The 20,707-nt window shown below is 35.7% G+C and overlaps 1 long non-coding RNA gene across 1 annotated transcript; it reads left to right on the plus strand.

The window, feature by feature from the left end:
- The first annotated feature begins 6,274 nt into the window (after window positions 1-6,274).
- Window positions 6,275-16,373, plus strand: LOC131410246 (uncharacterized). The gene is made up of 3 exons (XR_009221197.1): window positions 6,275-6,338; window positions 13,203-13,306; window positions 14,270-16,373. It is a non-coding gene; the product is annotated as an uncharacterized LOC131410246 (long non-coding RNA).
- The last annotated feature ends 4,334 nt before the right edge of the window (window positions 16,374-20,707 follow it).

Genomic DNA, 20,707 nt, shown 5'->3' on the forward strand with positions numbered 1-20,707 from the left:
ATATGTAATCTATTACATTTAGTTGGCTCTCTAGGCAGTAGACTTGTCAGCCTCGTTGTCTTTTATATTGCATAGCTCTCAGTAAACATTGTATAATAAGCAAGAAAAATACACTGAAACAGCCTATTGATGAGGTTCGGGACACACTACCCCAAAATATGGCACCTTGGCATATTGAATATCTTAAGCTGAAGGAGTTTGAGAAAAAGGCAGAAGCAGGAAGTTCTCTCTGACCTCTTCACCCCTGTCCCCCATCCTTGCTCTTCTTCCCTGAAAGCAGGATATCAATCTCCCATGTCAGATGTACTCTCCCTGTACAGAGAGGATAGAGGACGTCCTTATGGCCAGAGACAGGGAGTTTAGGGCCCAGAGACGGTATAAACAAACCTTCTTAAACGAACCCTTATCTTCCTAGTTACTTCTTCGCCATTTACTACTCCTACCAGTTTGTCTCGTCAGTTCTTCACAAATGTATTTTATTTCTTTGTCTAAAAGGTATAAAAGCTTCCTGCTCTCATCACTTCTTCAGGTCTTCATTCTCTTGTGAAGGCCCCCATGTCCGTGTAAAAATTCAGTAAAATCTGTATGCTTTTCTCTTGTTAATCTGTCTTTGTCAGTTTAATTTCCAGACCCAGTCAGGGACCTTAAGATGGTCAAGGAAGAATTTTTTCTTTTCTACACTGTTCTATAATCATTCAAATTAACCTTTTAAAAAATTGATTTGTACTTCTGAATTTTCTGGGTCTAAGATCCAAATCAGGACTGCCAGACTCCCACAAGAAACTGCTTGCAAAAGTATTAACAAAAATCCTAAAGAGGAAATCTTCAGCCAATCTTAGTAGACTCAAGAGGTTTAAACACAATCTGGAAAACCCTTTTTTGCCTTCTTATCTAAACCAAAGCTATAAACCTCATGAGGTTTGGCTTTCACTAATATTTATTTCTTTTCCTTGTTGACAGGCAGCAAGTACCTCCTCAAGAAGCACTAAGTAAGTTTTCAGCATGTATTAAGAAATAGCTATTTATTTACAGCTATTTATTTACAGATATTTCTGAGAAAGTGAGTGAGCAGAGAAGGGAATAGAAAGAATTGGGCATCTCTTGCCAGAATCTGACAGCTTGAACTTTATGAAAGATTAAAAGTAAAAAATATGTCTATAGCCACGGATACCTTACTTTTTGGTGTAAAAAAGAAAATCTTTTCCATCCTCAAAAATCTGCCCTAGAAAGGAATAAAAACTCCCTTAATTTAACTGAGAGAGGGTAACTTAATTATGCAAATCAACAGGAGATTGACCCTGCCGTGAATTTTTAATAATATACTAATTGCCTGATAAGGAAATCAAATTAGACTTTAGTGGTAAATTTTTGTCTGAGTGTGCTGGGAGTTATAGAATCAACTCTGTTTTACAATGATGGTCCGGGAGCTGATATTTAGTTTGTCAGATGAAAATACTGGTCTCTCTTTTGGCATGTGTTCTCTTGATTAAGTATTGACTTTTAAAATTTCACTAAGTCCATCTCGGCTCTTTTCTAATGATCTCTAAAATGAATCCCAATTGTCTCTTCTGCTTGTTTACAAGACTGTAGAGCAGTGACAATTGGTTAACCATGAAAGCTGAGTGGGGATGATTTTTTCCGCTAAGCATTAGTAAGTAAAAAATTTTGGTCTTATACAGTCAGATTGGCACACAGGAAAAGGGGTCATTTGCCTGGTGGGGTTTTGTTATTCAAGAGCTACTTGGAACTGTGAATAACTTTTGCAGGATACAAAGCTCTTCTCAGTCATATTTCTGTAAAATATGCTTCTTTTCCTCCTAACTCTTCCTTTACTTCAAGAATCGTAGAGAACAGATCAAAGTAATTTCAGATAGAACATCTTGACTTCTTTGATGGCAGAAAGATTTTTTTTCTGTCTTTTTGTAAAATCAAGACAATAAGTAGAGGGAAAAACTTGGGTTTACAGCAGGCAAAATTTCCAGGAGACTTAATATGAAAATCTATTGAAGAGGAAGGAGAGAATTTTCTTTTACCTAAATTACTCTCACTCCACCATGACTATTTTCTTTAAAAAATGGATCTTCCATCTTTGGAAAATGACTAAGCACTGGAAGTAGCTAATTTTACAAAATAATTGGTCATTCATTATTTAACAAACATTTATTGGGGCCTACTTAGTTGAAAGGCACAATAATAAGCAGTTGGGAAAACAGTAGAGTTAAAGAGGAGAAAGGAATCAGATATGTTTGCTGACGTCATGGAAGTTATAGGTTGGCAGAAAAGACAGGTACATATACATAATCAATTAAACAATGAAAAACATGCACAGTACTGTGAAGCAGACATATAGGTACTATGGAAGTATATTATGGGGCTTACCTAAGCCTGGGAACTCAACTTTTCTAAGCAAATTAGATAAAATTTCAGACCTGAAGGGTCTGTAAGATCTATAGACATTTGCTAGATAAATAATAAGAGGGAAGACAATCCGGTCTGACGCAACAGCTTACGTTAAAGCTCTGAGGTCAAAGTTAGCACGAAGTGCTGAAGAAACAGACAAGTCCTGTGTGGCAGGTATACACAGTGTAAGAATGAACAGCAAGATTATGAGGCTAAGGGACACTGGAGAGCGAGACCACATGTGACCTTGTAGTGACAAATGTATGTTTAAGCATGGCTTAGTATGACTAAAAAAAACACTATTCCAATTTCAGAAAATATCCTTAAGACTTTATATTTGAAAATAATTTCTGAATAATAAAATTGTTACATAAATTGTTCTTAGTCTCCAGAGCTCTACGTTTTTCAGATTATTTGTTCAGAACAGAACGGCTAGTGGTCTACTAAACCTTCAGAGCCCATCATTTCCATCTTCCTTCCTTGACGTAGAAAACCCTGAGATTTTGGGGTGGCCATGAGGATCAAGTGTATTTGTTCATTAATATCTGTAAACCACTTAGAACAGTACCTGTGATAGAGCAAGTGCTCAATAATATTACTCACAATTATTTCCTTTTTTGGCACTGAATTTCATGGATCTCTTTTTGTAAACAAGACCTTTAGTTATTGTGGACACTAGGGAAAATTGTTTTCCTTGCCTACTCTAATAACCTATGCTCATGAAAAATCAAGAAAGAGTAAATGAAATTTTGCTGTAAAAAAATGTAGGTCTAAGATGCCCAATCAAAGCCTTGCCATAAAAAATGGACAATTATTGCACGAGAGAGGCATGCCCTGTACTGGGTAGAAGATTTATAATTTACAAAAAAAGGTAAAGAATAAACCTTGAGATTTCAGTTTAAAAAGGATTTTGACAAGGCTTAAATCAAGAAAGGCAGGGAAAAAGGAGAGATGAGATGACAGCAACAAAATTTTGGAAGCTGGAAATGAAGTCAGTAGGTGTGGCTAAATCGGGGGGGTGGGGCAGGAGGCAGGGAAGATTCAGAAGCAAACTGGTTCGCACTACAGAATGCCAGAAAGCATAAGAATCAGAAGCACCAGTTTTTCAGAAAGTGAGGGTAAAGGGGGTTAAAAATCAGGTTATTTGAAAGTCAATCTCTGAAGTACTTGATGTCTTTCATTATATTTAGACAGGATTTATACCTATATCTGAGAGTTTGGGGATAAATATAGAATTATAACATAGAATATAGAAATATGATATAGAATTACATGCAATAATGAGAAAATTAATACCTTCAGGAAGAGCCAAAAATTGTAAAAGAGAGGCAGTAGTGAATACTAATACTGATATTATAAACACAGATATTATTATATTGAAGGATGAGGTATAGGAATTTTGCATGTGAGGAAGAAGGAGAGAAAGAGGGTAAAGAAAAATTCCTCAATTTTCACGGTAGGAAGTCGACAGGTAATACCTAAAATGGAAAAAAATGAGAAACAGCCCCCAAAGCATGTTATTTAGAAACATAAAAGTAGATACCAGAAGAAACAGCCAAAGGAGCTGAAAGTAGCTACCTCTGGGGAATGCTGATCAGCTTGGGGACAGGAAGAGAGGGGACAGCTACATTTTATTTTAAGCCTTGGAGAACTATTTGACTTCTCTAAAACCATATGTGTGTATATCTTTGATAGATATAAAAGTTACATTAAAAGGAAGAAAGAATACTCTTATATAATAGGAGTGGAAATTCTTACAAAAAGGAAGGTTAAAAGAAGTGTTAACAAGTACCCAAATTAAGGCAGAGTAAATAAGGCTTGTAAATGGTGGGGTACATTGGGGAGTGCAGGTATATATCAGGAGACATGTAGGAGAAAAAATAGAGCAAAGGGGTTAAACAAAGGTATTTAACATACGTCTGCTTCTTTAATGTTTCGTGCTTAAAGTAGCTTTAACATACTTCCAGCTCATGACAACCAGCCTGCTGATATTGGGGAACGCAATAAAGTAGTCTAGTCCAATGAGTCTGGTCATATATCACATTAAATCCCTTGGCATGTTGAGTTGGTCACAGATTGTGCAGTTGCTATTTCCTGTAAAATTATGGCAGTGATATATGTAGATATATTTTCAAACATGCCCAAGAGTAAAATTTTTATTGGTTTACAAGACAGATAGCTTGTCATATAATCAGAGTTGGACAGAACGTTAGAGGTTATCTGGTTCCACCCTTTGCTCGATTCTTGAATTTCCTGCACAATATCCCAATGTAGTGGAGAATACTTCTATGTATCTTAAATAATTTCCTCCCAATGACTGCATAGGGACATCATGGTTCAAGACTGTTCAGGACTGAGGAGGATGTGAACAGATCAGTTACTAGAAGGTAGTGTCATGGTCATGGCATGGTCCTTTTAGGGGAAATTGATTAGTAGATGATTAGTGTGAATGGAAAGATGAACCATGAGTAATATCTGTAACCCAGAGCATACCTGTGCATCTTTTACTGTAGTGGGACACTCTTCAACTGCAGATATTTTGACATTATGAGGTTGTCTTCCTTGACTAGATACAATGTGGGACCAAGGAGTCTCCATGGATATCTTCAGATAGATCCAGGGCTTGCGTTTCAGCAAATGGGAAGAAATGAGGATCTTGGCCAGGTTGTCAGTGGCCTCTCAAGTAGTTGTCCAGACCTGTTAAAATAGGTGTACAGGATTCCAATTTTTAATTGCTAGATATTACTGGTCGAATGACATTTGGTGGTGTTGGAACTGGCTGAGGAACATCTGGAAGTCCTTCTACCATGGCTTGTCCTGTTCTGAGAGTTAGTTAAAGGAAGACTCCCTGGAGAAAGAACATCTGTGGGAGTGACCGTGTTCACACATGGAGATCACAGTAGTGCTGGCAGTGGTGGATCTTCAAACATGCAGAGGCTGGTAGACATTTTTAATGAAGATATCATTCTAGTTACTACTCAGGTCATGCCTTCATCATCTCTCACCAACACCACATGCATAGCCTCTTATCCAGCCTCTTTGACCCGTGTTTTCCCTTCTCTTCAATCAAACATCCATAGATCTTCCTAAAATGTAAACTGACAGATGGTATGAAAAAAGAATTTTTGCTTAAAACTCTCCTTTCCATTCCTGAAGAGATTCCAAATTATGTAAATGACATCCACCATATCTAACTTTTGCCATGTGACATTAGACATATGCATGCTTTCTCATGTCTCTGTGTCTTCATGTTTCAACACCTTTTGTCTAAATTGACATTAATCCTTCATCTGCTTTGGAATTTTGATCTGTATTTCATGTCTTGGCTAAAATATTACCTTTCTGGAAACCAATTTAGAACAGTCCCAAGCAAAGTTAAAAATTCCTCTTTTATTATAATACTGATATTTTAACCATATAAATATATATATATATACTTTTTATTTACAGTATGCTCCTTGGGCACTAATAACAACAACTAACAATGGAGCTTTCTTTTAACCATAAATTGTCTGAACATAGAACTTTTACAAATCCTAATTTCTCCAAATCTTTTTCAGTTTTTACTGTAGTCAATGCTTTATTCCATTTTCCTTATTAAGCTCGAATTACTTCTGGTAATTTCTATTTTCCCCAAAGATTGTAAATTTAGTGTTCCTGCTGCCTGGAATAATCTTCCACCTTCTTCAGATATTTCTTTATTTCATCTTCCTAATGAAAACATTTCTGATCACCCCATTCAGAATTGTACCCTCTCCTCCTCTTTCCTGCTTTTTTCTCTTTGTATCTCTCATCTGCATAAAACGAGCTATATATTTTCCTTATTTTGTTTATTGTCGGTCTCCCCCTACTAGTATGATAGCTTCTAATGAAGATATATTTATCTCTTTTGTAGAGTGTGCCAAGAACAGTGTCTGACATACAAAGCAAGCCCTTAAGTAAGTTAGTTTTTTATTAAACATTCAGTTTTATTGTATTGCATTCAGAAAATGTGTGCTCTACAGTTCCTACATAAAATATTTATTGAGATTTTGTAGCCTATATGTTTCAAGGGCATTTGAAGATAGATTTAAAAATAGATTTATCCTCTGTAATGTGTATGGGGTCTGTGTGTGTGTGTGTATCTATCCCATGTCCTAAATGATCTATTAATAATTGTTAAATATGTCATCTGAATTGGGTTTCTCTCAATTAAGCCTACCATTTTGAATAGTTTTTAAATATACATTTTAATTCTGTGTCTTCAGCACATACAGTTTCATGATTATTACACATTTTTAAGGAATATTTTTCATATTTACTTTAATCTTAAATTCTACTTTGATGTTAATATTGTTACTCACTCTTAGATCCTTTTTACTTGTGCTAGGCTGATGTAGATCTGCACATGCTTTAATTTTTGTATTTTCTGCATTATTTTGTGGACAATATGCAGAGGATTTTCTTTCATACCCAATTAAGAGAACTGAAGTTTTAATACAAAAGTTTAACTCATTGATATTACAGCTTCCAAACATTTTAAAAAATATTTTTTCACTATTAGTATTATCTTTTTTATTTTTTGCTTTTATTTTTTGCATTCGTTTTCTGTTTCCATTGTTTTAAATCTTCTTTAACACATACTTTTTGGTTTACTGTTATATGTTTCATTCATTTTTTCTTATTTCTTTTTGTTTTTAACTTCATATATTACAACTGTATTCTTAAAACCATATTTATTAATTGGAGAAATTAAAACAGTAGATATTATATTTTCTTCCTTCTTGTGTACAAATAATCTTGTGCAATATATGTGCCCATGTCTACCACTTTAGAGATTTTGTTAATATAGCCAAAGGCTTCATATTACACAAGATTTGTCTTATTGTTAATATATCACAACTTCTACTATTATTTTTATAACATTAATAAGTTACTTGTAATCATTTTATAAAAGTATTGGTCCCATTAATTTAATTGGGACCAGTAGTCACTTTAGTTCTTGTTAATATGGCCTCTTTATTATTGCATTCTTGATTTTGAGAGGTCTATTTTTGGCTGTAGACATAAGTAATCTTCTCAAGAATTTATACAATTGGCACATTTTTTTAGTTGCATAGTTGAGAAGGTTTTCTGTTGACTTCAGAAATAAATATGATAATAAGCTGGCTAGGTATAGCATTTTGGGTTATAATATTTGACCTCAAAAATTCTGTGGGCATGAAATACTGCACAACTGTTAAAAAGAATGGCACAAATCTGTATGGTCTAATACAGGAAAACAAACTGTTAACATATATTTGTAAATTTATCTTAAAAATGACAAATAGTACATACAGAATAATATAAGATAGATAATTTTTAAAGTGCTTATAACAGTTCTCAGTGCATAGGAAATTCTATATAAGCATGTATTAAAGTAAGAAATTTGTCTATCTATCTTATACATAAGTATGTACTATTTTTAGTGGAGGATACACAAATAACTGCTAATATTGTTTACCTTCAGGTCAGGGGCCAGGAGACCAGAGAGTGAAGCACGGAATTCAATTTTCATTTTATCTCTTAATGTATAGTGTGACTTTTTAATATGTACATATATTACTTACATTAAAATATCTTTAAGAAAAAATGTAAAAGAGATATCAAGCAAATTCTAGAAGCAATACTTTCTTTTTAAAAACTTAATATTCTAGGAAATACTTATGAGGAAGATTTTATTTTTGAACCCTTGTATTAATTTGATTTTTCTCTTTGTTTACCTGTATATATTTCTCTAATTTTGAAATTTTCATGAAGGCCATACTCTACCTGATTATTTTTTTTTAAATTGAGTTTTAGTAATCGTATTAAAAACCTTTATCTTGTCAACTTGAATTTCTTCTTCAGGTTAGAGCAGTTTTTTCTTTGTTTCCTGTTGTGTAGTTGATTCTTGCTTCCATTCCGTTTCCTCTTATTTTTCCTTTGGGACACCATTCTGTAGTTGGGGACACCGTTCTATCGTTTGGGACACCATTCTAAGTCCACCAGAACTGTCACTTTCTTTCCTCGAGGTTCTCATTCCTTTCTTCTTTTCTGTTGTGTTCTGGTTGAGCTGTTCAGTTGTGTACCACCCATTACTGAAGTTGTGGTTTATAACATCCAACCTTGTCTCAGCTGGCATGATGGTAGATTATTTCATTGTTGGTTTTATTTCCTTCTTTTCTCATTTAATATAGTTTTCTCTTTTATTTTGCCTTTTTGATAGTGAATTTGTTCAATACGTCTCCCTACTCTAATTTTTAGTGGCCATATTTTTGTGTGCGTGTGTGAGGAAGATCGGCCCTGAGCTAACATCTGCCAATTCTCCTTTTTTTTTTTTTTTTTTTTTTTTGCTGAGGAAGACTGGCCCTGGGCTAACATCCCTGCCCATCTTCCTCCACTTTACATGGGACGCCAGCCACAACATAGCCTGACTAGTGGTGCGTCGGTGCGCACCCGGAATCCGAACTGGTGAACCCAGGCCGCCGCAGTGGAGCGCGTGCACCTAACCACTTGCTCCACCAGGCCAGCCCCATAGAGGCCATAATTTTTGCATATATCTGATGGCAATAAATAGATGTCATAAAATATTCTATTATTTTATGTAGAATGCCTCCCCCCTCAAACGCTTACACATATATATAACTCTGTTCAGGATAATTGTCATTTCTTTTGTGGGATAGTTTAAAAAGCCCAGTGTACTTTTTAGTTACTCAAAATTAAGCCATATGTTCTGGTTGACATTTGCAAATAGATTTTTTTTAGTTCTATTTGCACCCCCTCCCCTGACTATGCACCTTTATCCTGACAGATTACCTTTCTCAGAATAGATATGCCTAGTTCATAGATTAATTCCTGGACTTCTCAGTTATTTTATTCTGTTCTCCTGAGCTGAGGCTCTTTGGACGTCAAGGTCTTTATTTTTGCTACAGTCGCATAGCCAGAATGTAATTCTTCTTTGTTCCCAGCAAAGAATGTGAAAGACTATAGCTCTGAGCATCCACTATTTGGAGTATTGTGTTTCTGCCTTTTCCTAAATGGCTTTTTTCTAGACAAAGCTATTCTCAAACCAGGGCTAAATGTCCTTATTACTTTCTACCACTACACTCTTAACTTCCATTATGGCATTTTTATTTCGATAGTTTTCATATATCATTTTTTTGGCCTTAGTTTTGCTAGAATATGCTTTCCTCAGTAGAGAAAATATAATGTTTACTCATATATCATAAATATGTAATACTCTATGTTCTTCTAAGGTGTGTTCACTGCACTGCATCTTAATAACAGTGTCATTGTTACATTTTGTGTGCTTCACTGTTTTTCTGAAATCTATTTTGGAAATAAAGAATGGAATCCTTGTTGGTGGGATGTAAAATGGTGCAGTCACTATGGAAAACAGTATGGAGGTTCCTCATAAAATCAAAAATAGAACTACTATATGATACAGCAGTCCCACTCTGGGTATATATCCAAAGGAATTGAAATCAGGGTTTCAATGAGATATCTACATTTTCATGTTCATTACAACACTATTCACAATAGAAAAGATATGGAAGCAACCTAAATGTCCATCAATGGATGAATGGATAAAGAAAAGGTGGTATATACATTCGGTGGAACATTATTCAGCTTTAAAAAAAGGAAATCCTGCCATAGGTGACAACATGGATAAACCTGGAGGTCATTATGCTAAGTGAAATAAGCCAGTCACAGAAAGACAAATACTGCATGATTCCACTTGTATGAGGTATCAAAATAATCAAACTTTTAGAAGCAGAGAGTAGAGTGGTGGTTGCTGGGGGAGATATAAAGTTGTTCAATGGTTTAAAGTTTCAGTTATATAAGATGGATAAGTTCTAGAGATCTGCTATAAAACATAGTGCCTATAGTTAAGAATACTGTATTGTGCACTTAAAAATGTTGTTAAGGGCTGGCCCTGTGGCTTAGCGGTTAAGTGCGTGCGTTCCACTACTGGCGACCCGGGTTCGGATCCCGGGCGCGCACTGATGCACCGCCTCTCCGGCCATGCTGAGGCCGCGTCCCACATACAGCAGCTAGAAGAAGGATGTGCAGCTATGACATACAACTGTCTACTGGGGCTTTGGGGGAAAAATAAAATAAAATAAAAAATTATAAAAATAACATTGTTAAGAGGGTAAATCTCATTTTAAGTGTTCTTACCACAAAAAAAGTTTGGGGAGGGCATGAGGAAACTTTGGAGATGATGAATATGTTTATTACCTTGATTGTTGTGATGGTTTCGTGGGTGTAGAAATATGTCAAAACTCATTACATTGTATGCATTAAATAAGTACAGTTTTTGTATATCAATTATACCTCAATAATGCTGTTTTAAGAAGTATAAATGACATTAGAATGGAAAATATAACGGAGAAATATGGAATGAAGAAAATAAGACAAAAATTATTATATTTGAAGTAAAATTTTAAATCCTGAGGTGGTTTGCTAGACACGTCGAATAGCATACATCAGTTCATAAAAGAGAGTAGTTAGGTTAGACGTGATTCTCATGCTTAAATATATAGAGATGAAATAATTAGGATGTCTCGTATTTCTTTCAAAATAATTTGGAATATGGAGAGTAGCTTGGGATACAGCTGAGATATCTGAGATTGGGACTAGCTGGAAGAGTAACTTGGGAAATAAGTTTGGCCCTATTTATAGTTTTGCAAGCTGGGTGAGGGTTCGTTATATCGTCAACTGTACTTTTCTATATGATTAAGACTTTCCACTTTAAAAAGTTTAGAATATAAATTAAGAAATATAACTAGGAAATTGCTGAGAAAATGGAATTGTTTTTAAATAAAAACCAAATTATGTTTCTCTTTTAGTTAGGGATGATTATATTGCTTTAAAACCCACCACACGCAGATATTATTTTACCTTTTTTCAATATATTTAATGCTTTCCAAGTACCAAGCTCCCAAGATTGTTGAAACACAAGACACAAATATACTGAGAATTTGTAATTTCAGAATAAATATAGAAAGATTCACTGGGAAGGCAAGGGTAGAGTGGTCGTGATGGTGTAAGGATGATGGAGAAGATGTACTGTGATTGCAAGGGCTGCCTCAGAAGATAATCAGCTAACATGTCTTGAGCATTTACTCTGCAGGTGTGGTTCTAAACACATTACAGAAGTCCCCGTTTTTCTGCAGTTTCTCTTTCCATGGTTTCAGTTACCAGCAGGCAACTGCAGTCCAAAACTATTAAATGGAAAATTCTAGAAATAAACAATTTATGTTTTAAATTGCGTGCCATTTTGAGTAGCGTGATGAAATCCCATGCTCTTCAGCTCCATCTCACCCTAGTCGTGAATCATCCCTTTGTCCAGCATATCCACGCTATATATGCTACCCTCCCCATAGTTACTTAGTAGCCTTCTCGGTTATCAGATCATTTTCACAATATCACAGTGCTTGTGTTCAAGTAACACTTATTTTACTTAATAGTGGCCCCAAATAACAAGAGTAGTGGTTATTAGCAATTCGGATATGCCAAGGAGAAGCCATAAAGTGCTTCCTTTAAGTGAAAAGGTAAAAGTTCTCGACTTAATAGGGAAAGAAAAAAAAATCCACATGCTGAGGTTGTTAAGATCTACGGTAACTTTTATTACAGTATATTGTTCTATTTTATTATTAGTTATTGTTGTTAATCTCTTACTGTGCCTAATTTATAAATTAAACTTTATCATAGGAATGTATGTATAGGAAAAAACAGTATATATAGGGTCTGATATATCAGTGGTTTCAGGCATTCACTGAGGTCTTGGAACGTATTCCCCACCAATAAAGGGGACTACGGTACGTTTATCAGTCCGTTTTATCTTCTCAAGATTCCGGTGAAGCATATATTATTATCACTGCCATTTTATATATGAGGACACAAAGATACAGCATGCTTTAATGACTGGCAAATTCTGGACTAAAGCAAGTGACCTGGATTCAGACTTTTGTTCTTAAGCATGATATGGTCCTGCCTCTCTCGGATCACAGTGCTAGGGAGATACAGTCTGGATTCGTTGTTCAGTACATCTTCTGATACATCATCTTAGTCTCAGAGTTAGAGGTGAACATATGGCTATATCAAAGATTTTATATCCACTCTCCTTTGTTTTTGTTTTTTAGCAGATAATGTATGTGTTTTACAAGAAAAAGTTTTTCTAAATGTACTTTCTTCAAACTGTAGTTAATAAAAATTCTCCCTAGACATTGTCGTATAGACTCATATCGACATTTCAACTGTGATATGTCTTCTTTCTTTATGATACAGACAAAGTTGTAGTTTATAGATATTCCTAGACTACCGCCGTCTCATCCTAAAGCGCGCGTGCGCGTACACACACACACACACACACACACACACACACACACAGACATCTTTGGCCCATTGCCATTTCTCCTCTTCCATGGCTCTTCATAGAGGGTCTGGCCTTGCCAGATAGAACACTGAGCTTTTAGATAGAATTAATAGGAAAAGGGAAGGGGAGAATAGTAAGAAACACATTTGGCAGAGGTTACTGTAGGGAGGCAATTCTCCATGGGGCTCACATTTTTGCATGTCTTGTGAGTAAGGCACTGACTGTCTTTTGTTCTAGACTATGTTTGAAATAATATTTAGTGGATGGCCCTGGTAGCTAGATATAGTGTCTCCCTCTGGAGCAAAGGAAAAGTCTGTTTAGTGTCCAGTAAAATAAAGATAATATCTCTCTATAGGGCAAAGGACAGGTATGCATTATAAAATATTTTTGTTCCCTAAGTTCAGTGTTCCTCTCCTATCAGACAATCCACTGGCTTGTTATCTGGCATTCTTTGCATCACTTCTTTGGAACTGGGACTCAGGAAACTCGTACAATAATGTGGACATTCCAGCCATTACTATTGCTGTGAGTAATAAACAGTTCTTATCTCTGACCCAGAAGTACCGTATCTTCTGCCAGCATCCATGAAACAGTGGAGGCTAACTTCTTAGCTTGAAAGTAGGGTAAAATCTCAGATGCTTTACAGTTGTTGACAGTTGAATGGAATTCTTTCAGTTGAGGAGATGAATTTCTGAAAATAGATAGAACAGTTGTGGTATGTGAAGGCAAAAAGAAAGAGAAATGAGAAATATTGAAGTCTGTTTACTTTGCAGTCTTCAAGAAATACATGTAAAGGGTTTTGGTTATTTTGATACTACATTTAGAGACATGAAATATATGTGTATGTGTTTTCTTTTAACTACAATATCATTCTAGGAATGATTTGGCTTAAAGATTTATAAGCATTACATGGATATCTTCATTGGTATTTTAATGGGAAGTTGGAAGAAATTAAGGTATTGTTAGTTGGCTGCCATCTTAAACTAAACATTTTATGTTTCCATTTAACATTCAGTTATAGTTTCAGGAGCTCAGATTCTATCTTCTTTCATTCTATCATTATCAACACAGTATTTTTTCAGAAGAAAAAACAATGAACTCAATCACTCTTTCTCTCCTCAAAACTTACACACACATACATGCATGGCGATCACCTGTTTCCCATATCTACCAAGGGAAAAATAGTGATTTAAACAGTATTTATTGAAGCACCATTGGTATCTGGAATTAAATCAGTCACTTGGCGATATATAACAGGTTATTGCCTCCTAGGGGTTTACAATTTAAAATAGTTGTGATAAATTATTAACATTAAAAGAATATACAAACATATATTAAAATAGAGAACCGATAGTCAGTACCACCAGATTATGCATCCAAAACTAAGAATGAATAAGATAAATTAGGCTAGAGAATGTCAATACCTATGAATTTACCAGGAACCACCTATGCCACATTTAATGATTGATTTTTTAAGTGTTTTCACAGCTGCAAGAGGATGAAAAAGATAATGTTTTATGAAAATTTGAACAAAAGCAAGTTTTCAAAGCCATTTATGTATACAGTTTATATATACCTATACAGAACTTTTTAAAGACTTATTCACCTAAAAGATGTTTCCTCTACCTGGAACAGCTTTCTCTACCTTCAGTCAATTGCCTTCCAACTCTTATCCCTGTTTGGGGATTTCAGACAAAATGTCACCTTACCTAGGCTATCTTAGCCTTCTTTGTGTGCTTCTAGAGTCCACAGTGCCTGATCCTATCACAGCATTTATCATAAGATGCTACAATTGTGACTTCTTTTGCTTTTTTTTCCTATTAGACTGTAATACCTTGAAGAGAATAGTCTTGCACACTGTTTAGATACACAGTATGTATTTTTGAATTGATTACTCTGTAATTTAATAAAATCATGCTGCTATGTGCTACTGTGGATTGAAGCAGTAAAAGGCCCTTGAACAGTAAAAGTGCATTGGTGGAAAAACTGATAATGTCTGAATAAAGTCTGTAGTTTAGTTAATAGTGATGTGCCACTATTATTTTCTTAATTTTGACAAATATAACAGTTATGTAAGATGTTAATGTTAGGGAAAACTGCATGACAAGTACAAGAACTCTGTACTAAAATTATTCCAAAATAAAAAGTTTATTTAAAAATTATTATGGGAAATTATTTATTATTATTATTATATTGTCAGATGACATCCACAAAATTCTGCAATCTGAATGGTCCTGGGCCTCACCTGCTTAAGGTAGTAATGAAATATGTCGCTAATTTCTCACCCCATCTCTGTTATAAAGACCACTCTTTTCCCACTAAATCTAGCTGGTTGTATCTGGAAATACTCAGGGGTGATGTACAAGTGATCACACACAGTCTTGCTTTATGTTATTCCATTCTGGCAGCTTCGTAAACTGCTGCTCTCAAACTTTTGGAAGGAGTCCCGTTGCTCTACCAGCACTGCCGATGCAGCTTCTGTGAGAAGACCAGTTCTCTGAGAGCCCGTGGATCATTGCCGCTGAACTCTGCACAGAATTCAGAGTGCTCCTCTTACTCCCTGCTGTTCTTTGTCACCCTGCCATAAAATTTGTCCCGTCAGCTTTACCCTTTGCCCTTTCTTCTCCATAGGGTGTCAGATCTGTTCCTGTAGTCTAAGTAGTAAACTCATACCATTCTGTTTTCCTGATTTAATTTGGGATACTCTTGACCTTCCTTCAGCCAAGAAATAATAGGCTCTAAGCCTTCAACTTGTCGTGAAATGGGCATGGGTTCTGCTTGATACGCTCAGCTGGGCTACTCTGCCTGCTATGGGTTAACTTATGGATCTAAGGTTAATAGGACAGTCATAGGGGATGCCAAATTTAGACTTGACTATGACCTAGTCTTCAGACTGGACTCAGTCCACTTGGTCATCCTGACTGGGAAAATTAATGACCAGTGGCAACCCTGTAATACAGTGTCTATCTGCTTGTCCGTATTGTCAGAGGTGAAAAGACCTCCTGGTCCATTTTAGGAACTCTATTCAAAAAGAAATTCTATCCAGAAGATGTTGTTTACAGTTATTCTACATATTTTAAGGAGTTCCTGAAAACCACTGTCTGTCTTCTATCCCTGAAAATAAAGATCGATAGATGTAATTTTGGACGTATACTTGGAAAGCTTGAAATAGCTCTGAGGTGAGTATGGGTCATTTTCTACTTCCATGCATTTGACTGCTCTTGTCACCATTCTGTCAGAGTTTCTGCTGAAAGCTGAGAGTCTTTTCAAGTTCTTTGCCCCGTAGACACATATGTGTTAGCCAACGAGGATAGTGCCTGGTAGAATCTTGGTTAATTTCCAGAGTCAAGAAGTTGGTAAATTTGGATATCTACATGGATGCATCCAGTGGACATAAGAAGTAATTCTTCTTCTTAAACAAACTTCTTTATACATGACTTAGCACTCTGAAACTTAATATTTACCCTGGATTCATCCTACTGTTCTTTATTCTTGAGTCATAATAACATTGATTTCTCTTATCAAAAGAATTTCCATTTGGAATAACGCCAGGGGATTTAATGAATATAATTTGTTCTTAATGCCTTTTCTAATTGCCTTCTTTTCCCTAATACTTTGTCTCATGTTCTAAGAAATTAAAGTTGTTTTATTCCATTTTCATGTTATCTTATTTTTAAGTGTAAAATTTTTCATGACAAATATAAATAAGATATCTGGCCTGAAAATTTTACAGTAAACACAAACAGAAGGATTCCTTGGCTTACCAAGGAAGGAATGAGGACGTTTAAATTGGAGCATGAGTAAGAAATGAAAAAACTATATTATATTTGCTGTGAAAAGACTATAGTTTGTCAGCACTTGACATATTGTTTATACTCAATAAATATTAAATAAGAGCATTTACTAAAGTTATAATTTAATGAACCAATACTTTTATGGAACAGAAAAAAAAGAAGAAAAATTGTCCCCAGCTATTTTACACAATCTTGAATAAAAAGCCTAAGTTCATTTACAGAGCAGGTATTTAAGACTACAAAGGGAATTAAAGGAAAAATAAATATATTTTTGCTCCAAGTTAAAAATAAAAAGGTAATGGGAACTAAATTAAATTAGACCTCCATGTGTGTGAAGACAAGTCTATTTTTCTTTCAAAATTATGCTCTGACTCTGAAATTTTACTGATACCTACAACTTTACTGTTATTTTTATTTCACATCTTTCAGCATCCTTATTCATTAAAAATTCACCTAGAATTCTGAGATCTTTAACTAGCCAAAGGCAGAGGCACATAGTTGTGTTTCCCACACCTGGCTGCATATTAGAATCATCTGGGGATTTGGAGTTTTTTTTTTTTTTTGGTTAGAAAGATGGCCTCTGAGCTAATATCTGTTGCCAATCCTCCTCTTTTTGCATGAGGACGATTGTCCCTGAGCTAACATCTGTGCCAATCTTCCTCTATTTTGTATATAGGATGCCGCCACAGCATAGCTTGCTGAGCAGCGTCTAGGTCTGCACCCGGGATCTGAACTGGCAACCCTGGGCTGCCGAAGCGGAGTATGCAAACTTCACCACTACACCACTGGGCCGGCCCCTTGTTTTGTTTTTAACGCAGATTTCCAGGGCCCTCACTGAGTTTCCAAATTAGAATCTGTGAGATTGGGGCACAGGAATCTGTATTTTTTTTCACAAAGTCCCCAGAAATTTCTGATTCACTAACTGCCATTTGAAAACTGTTACTCTTTGTTATTATTAAAGACTGGAGTCCTACAGTTGCTAACAATTTAAAATCCGACAAGAAAAAACCTAACGCAATGTATTTTTAAATTAATCCAGCTCTTCATTTCTACATTCTTTTCAGAGGATAGATGTTTTTTTAGGCACCCAGCATTGGAACCTGGAATAAGCCTTAGCTCTCCTCCTCATGCAGGCAGCCTCTTGTTCCTATTGATTCTATTGTCCTAATGTCTTCCAAATTAATCCTTTCCTTTCTGTCTTCGTCTACTACTGCCCTAACTCAGGTAATCATTATGGTCCTGCTTTAAATCCTTAGTTGATTTCCCATTGCAGATGAGAAAATCTATACATCTTAGCTCGGTAAGAGTGCTGAGTAGTCTGGGCCCAATGCTTCTTATTATCTGGATCTTCTAGTATTCATGTCACCCCAACATGCCATGCTGAGCTTCTTCTTTTCTTGGTTTTGTTTGTTTATTTTTTTTTATCCAGCCTCTGATAAGCCTCTCCTGAGGATTGTGGGGAAAAATGTGATTTAAGAATTATTTAAGTTGGATTATAAAGGAAGAGTAGGATTTTCCCCAGGCGGAGGAAATAGAGTAAAGCAATTCTATGTAAGGGGCCTGCATCACTTCATCACTTCTGCATCCCCAACTCATCCTGTGTTGAATCTATTCCAGGACAACCATATTTTCCGTTATAAATTCTACCTAATAAAACGGCGTATATGTAATCCCAGGAATATTCCCAATGGTAAAACAGGTAAAATCTGGCAAGTACATTTCCAGAAATCTTCCAGGTTCATCTATGACCTTGTGATTGGATTTTGAAGCTTCTTCCACTAGATGAAAATTTAGGTTATATTTCTGAGGAGTGTGGTAGTCTCATCAGACATAGCATGGAACTCTTAGTTTATTTCCTAATTCTGACCCCTAATATCTCTTGATATTTCTAAATCAGTATAGTTCCTATTTGCTAATTGTGTCTGCAATCAAATGTCTACATAGCATAATTAAAAATAATATATGGCACAAGTAGTTAATATACAATAACTTCTAAACAGAAATCTATAGACAAAGTGAACTAAAGAAGAAAAAAAAAAGAAAACTATGACGTCATCTTAAAACCCTTTATTTGAGATGAGAGATCCAGGGATATAGCCAATCTGTGACTGTTAATGTGTTGTCTTACTTATCTTTCAAATATTTTCTTTTGTTAAAAGCAAAATTTTTCTCTCACCGCTTCCCTCTGCATCTGTAACCCATGAGATGGCTTCCCCTCTGTTCTCCTTGCCTTGTCAGGGGTGTGTGCATCTTTGTTTCTGATTACCAGCTGTGATGCTCTGAGATATAGGTCTCTCTTATTTAATTGTGGTACTTAAGCTCTCATTTTAGGCACTAAGAGGGCATGTGCTTTCTCTGGCCATATACATTTATTAAAACAATCTCAAATAAAAAGTCTGAATACTTACCTACCTCTTGCCTACTTCTCCAACTTAATCTTTCGCTGTCTTTCCTCATATCCTGCTTCCACCAAGGATGACCAGTCGTCTCAGTATGCCCAGGAATGTGGGTTTCCCGGGGCAGTCCCTAGCAAACCAGGAATGTTGATCATGCTACTTCCACCCTATCTTCTCTCTCAGTGAGATTGCTGATATTTGGTCAATGCTTGAAAAAACGAGATGGCTTTCCTTCATCTAGCTTACTCCTTCTGTCCCATTCTTCTTTTGAAACTCAGCTCAGGCAGAACCTCCAGAAACTTGTCTCTGAGCTCCACCACTCAAACCACTTGGTGTAAAGTGTCCTTTCCATGTACTCTCAAGGCATGGATTGTAAGCATCCATCTTCCACTTCTAGACTGAGAAGTCCATATCGTATCCCCAAAACGTAACTCAGGAGTTCAAGAAACACAGTTTGTATAGTACAGAATTTTGGTCCTTGGAGGAAAAGTAGTACTCTTGGCCTCTATACTTCCTAGCACTCTGTTAGTAGTAATAGCTACCGTGTAATGAGTACACAGTGTGGCCCCGGCACTTTCCAACATGACCTTCTTTGCTCTCCCCACATCCTATAAGGTGTCATTATCCTGGAGGCAAGTAAAGCCACTTATCCAATGCCATGGTGTTCATAAACAAAAATATACAGAGAGAGGTCCTGCCCTTTACTACAAACCCTTGTGGATCAACATGTTTATGAAATCAAAATTGTCCAACTTTCAGAAAGCTGAAACAGTATATATGCTTCATAATATGGAACCCCCTAGTGTAGTCTGGATACATCCTGTAATCAAACCCAGTAATGGATGAATATTCTCAGTAACTAGCATACGTAAAGTCTCAGAAATAAATAACCTGACATCAGTTGAGATTAGGTTTTGTCACCAAATGTATTTTGGAAAAGAAAAAATTTTCTTCTTTTTCCATTTTTTTGGGGGGGAGTTTTAGATAAAAAATCACAGACCTGAGGTGTATCTAGGATTTTCAGTCAGGTCTATCTGATGTCATAGCCCAGGACCTCTATATCCTGCTGGGTTTACTCTAACTGGATGTTCAATAGATCTTTCACTTCCCAGCAACTTAGCTTTCTTAGGCAGTGTGTTTTCTGAAAAGGGAGCTACTTTTTTTGACATTATAATATATTACAGATTGTTGTAAAAATTATTTTTAAACAGTCAATGCAGTTTTCCTATAAATACTAAATGAAATGGAATATAGTATTTCCGATATTGGCTAGATGTACCCAAGAGTTTTTGGAATTTCAATATCTTCTTCATCAATAATTATTTAAATTGACAACTGCGGTATACCTAGTACTGTACCAAGTAATAGAATTTGTATTCTATCACTAATGGTTTCTTTGTTTTGTTTTGTGGTTTCATATTATTACAACATATGTATCTATTAACATTAATTTTGTCTTAAGAATGTTTTGAGGGTTTCATTGCATCCTTTGGGAAAACTTAGAGCTCCCTGCAGTCACAGTGAGCATCCCTCATAAACCTAAGAGTTGCCCTATTACACAGCTTAGCACATGTGGATGATTTGTCATTTGAAAGCCCTAAACGCATATTTTGTTTAAATTGTTTTCATATTCTGCTTTACCTCAACTGCTGCAGAATTTGTCATTTCATCAATCATATTTATTAAGATTTCCTACCCTTAAAATATTCTCCAGTTGATCTCAAATTGCTTTAATT

Source organism: Diceros bicornis, chromosome 9, assembly GCF_020826845.1.
Source record: "Diceros bicornis minor isolate mBicDic1 chromosome 9, mDicBic1.mat.cur, whole genome shotgun sequence".
NCBI classification, from domain to species: domain Eukaryota; kingdom Metazoa; phylum Chordata; class Mammalia; order Perissodactyla; family Rhinocerotidae; genus Diceros; species Diceros bicornis.